Below are 3,691 nucleotides of genomic sequence, written 5' to 3'. Positions count from 1 at the left end.
AAACACGAGCAGGGCGAACCAATGACATTTGTTGTTTTTGTGATTGAATGGCTTTTTGGCCAATCCACGAATTCAATTGTGTTTATGGCGGAAATGCTAGCCAATAGGATTGAGATTAGGCGGGACTTCTATAGTTTTGCTTGAAAGAAGCCAATTAATTACGTGGAAGCGTAAAGGCAGTACTTTTTTTACATCGTTGCTCACTTGAAAAAAAAAGCCACAAAAAGGAAATAAACAAGAAACAATTGTTACACAGGCAATAGTATGGGACGTTATAATAATGTAATTCATATAACTTAAGATAAACTTGGAATGTGTCATTTTGGCACGCAGTCATAAAATTTGTGACTGGCCAGTCAAGAAGAAGCATTCTAAACGCCTGAAGCTTTCCATTCATCCAACTGGTTTACAATGGTTCAGCTGGTGAGGATTCGCCTGCACACAAACCTTGCTGGTGGTCAAAACTTTGATTGTCATTTGAACTTTTTTTCAGTCTAGTGAAAAAAAAACTGAATCATAACAACAAAATCAGTCTGGGATTCATTCATGTAATCTGTTTATGATTAATTAATTTGTGGTTAATGCTGTAGGATTGAACACATGACATGCTATGTTTACGTTCAAATTGGAATTTAACAAAAGATTTGTGACACTGACATTGTTTGCTTATGAATAATTTTTTTGTATAGTTTTTTTTCTTTCTGTATTAGCTTGGATATATCCACCCTTGCCTTAATGAAAGAGGATAATCAATCATTTATTTATTTATTTTTATTTCATTTTGACTCATTACTACAGTCATAGTTAAAATGTTTAATTGATTTTAATTAATTTAGGTATAATTGGCCCACATTGAAATGCATTGGAATGAAAAAAAAGTACATTAATTGAAATAATTGGACAAAAAAAATCTTCCAAAAAAACGCTGTTAAACATCAGATATGCATTTTCAGGAGGAGGTTAATGGTGGGTGTTGAATGGGTGTGGCGGAGGCCCAAAAAAACAACACTAGAAAATATAAATACATGATGAAAATGTATTTGTCTGGAATGCCAGTCACCCACTAAAACTTCATGCCAATTGCAAAATATTGTTTTCTTTTAACATTTGTGAATGAATTCTAATATAAACAACACATTTATATGAGTAAAAGTAAGAAATGTACATGAAATTCACATTTTAAGTAGTGTAGTATATATGATGTAGTATTGTTATGACTTTCCTATAGAATACAGCACAAAAATGTTAGTATTTTACATTTAGCCTACTTCAGCGATGAGCAAATGCAATTTATAGATTCTCAAACTTTTGTCATTGTGAGACTAGCTACTCAATATAACAAGATGATTAACTACCACATCTCGTCAACAAGCATATGATATGATATGTTGTGATTGTGTTTGTGTAGGGTTGGGTCACTGGGTCATAGGTGACTGTGTTTTGTGTGATTTGGGTCATGGGTCATGGTCTTATGATGTTGGTGTATTATACGTATGCAGTTATTATGCTTTTTCAGGTCGGGGGAGCTGTGGTGTATAATTATTATGCAGTTATTATGCTTATGCAATTACTATGTCTCTTATGATGATAATGTGATGATCATGCTGTTTTAACCCAAATTAAACACTCTTAGTTTGTCTACCCTTGTGCAGTCACTATGTTCCTCATGATAATAATGTGAAAGTGGTCAGTGTTGGGCGTCTCGTCTTGCTGGTTAAACCTGGAAATGCGATTTTCATCTATATGTCCAAACTTATGTGCATTTGATGGGCTATACTTTAAAATGTCGCCATATCATGCAACGGAAATTCATATTTTGAATCCTGAAAAAGACAGTGACAAATACTTCCTACTTGTGAAATGTTACGGCAGAATCGTTTTCATGAATGAATGCATTAACGTGATAACAGTCATATTATTATTATTATTATTATTTATTTATTTATTTATTTTATTATTTTTTTATTATTATTATTATTATTATTATTGGAACATGGGAGTATTATATGTTGGCTGCAAAAAATTAAAGTGAGTCAGTTAATTTACAGAATACATGCACGTCATGGTGCATCGTCAGGATTAAGGATGTTCTATGTTCGATGTTTTTTGGACCGATACTCAACTCTTGAGTAGTCACCAATACTGATACCTGATACCACTAGTAAATAAAATTCCCCACCCAAAAATGACAGATGATTTTTAAAGAAAGACCTTTATACCCCAATATATATTTTTCCTTAACATTGCATGAAATTAATGGCAAATCATATAATTTCTAATTCCTGATAGTAAAACGGCTGCAGGAGGGCTGCCGATAATGATATTGGTCACCGCTGCGAGTACCAATACCTTCAAATAAGACTGTATTGGCACTGATACCCGGTATCGGCAGTCGTCCATTATGTCAGGATGGTACCACCTCTGCCTCAATTTGAGCCAGGAAAAATCCTGATTGAGTCACTCTTATTTTATCATATAGGTTTTTATTATGTCATATAGAATTGTGCATGGCCTTAGCAAAAGTTACTGAGCGACACTTTTGACAGTATGTCGAGGTTCGTCTCAGCACGATGACGTTTTGAAACTATTTTATTCAACTACTTTTTAGTATATGCCGCAAGACGTATTGAGCTAAGGAGAAAAAAGTTACATAGGGAAACGGTTTCCTTCTATCTTTCACGTTGAGCAAACACCTCATGGGCTACAGTGTGAGATTCATGCCTACCATGAACCATCTGTGACCGGCTCTGAGTCAAAACAGCAATATTGAAATATTCATATATTCTTTCTTTTTTTTTTTACACATTATTCCCTTTATAATGACTTATAATACATGGACAAACATTAAATTTAAATAAAAGTTACAGCAATTTGAAATTTGCCTGGTTGAATTCCCTAGCTTTGGATAAAACATGTTTTTAGTTTTGGTACCAGTACCTTTGGAAAAAGATATGAACCTGAAATTTTCAGGAGCTGTTAAAATATCAGTGGAAAGTCAATTCTAATTGCAGGTGATGACATAATCCGATATTCCAATCCTTGATGAATCATTAGCCAAAGTTTTTTTTTTTTTTTTATAGTTGCTACTTGTGCATATATGTTTTTAATGCGGTCAAATTAACACAGTGGGGGATTTTGTTTTGTTACGAAAATTTTGTGTCAGTTAAAAGATTATTTGCCATTTGGTCTTGCCTGTGACAAGAAAGTTGTTTAATATTTTATCATGGCTGTTTTGTCTCAAATGCATATGGCTACCTAAAGAAAATAATAAAAACATTTTGATGGTTCAACACATTTTGGGGGGGAGGGGGGCATTCAACATAAAACATCAACACTCTATACACTCCATACACTGCGTGCATTATGGGGCGGGGGAGACTGGCTTTGGAGGTACCAATCACGATTTGCAATTATTGTTATATCGTCAAGTTTAATAATGCCCATATTTGATTTTAATTTAATCCCACTTAAAGGTGGATTCAAGGATGTTTTGTCACTGCGTCTTCCGGGTGGATCATCATAAAGATTGGTTCTCGATTCCGTCAATCATTCTGTCGCCGAACCGACGTGTGTGCTCGTTCCTATCTGTGCATGTGCACTTCGAGTGGTTGTAGCATGTAGCTGCTGAGCTTCGGATTCAGCAATTCAACGTTGTAGCTCCAACGATTTCACATACTTTGAAAATGGCTGA

Source organism: Vanacampus margaritifer, chromosome 6 (genome assembly GCF_051991255.1).
Source record: "Vanacampus margaritifer isolate UIUO_Vmar chromosome 6, RoL_Vmar_1.0, whole genome shotgun sequence".
NCBI classification, from domain to species: Eukaryota; Metazoa; Chordata; class Actinopteri; order Syngnathiformes; family Syngnathidae; genus Vanacampus; species Vanacampus margaritifer.
Note: the sequence above shows the minus strand (reverse complement) of the source record.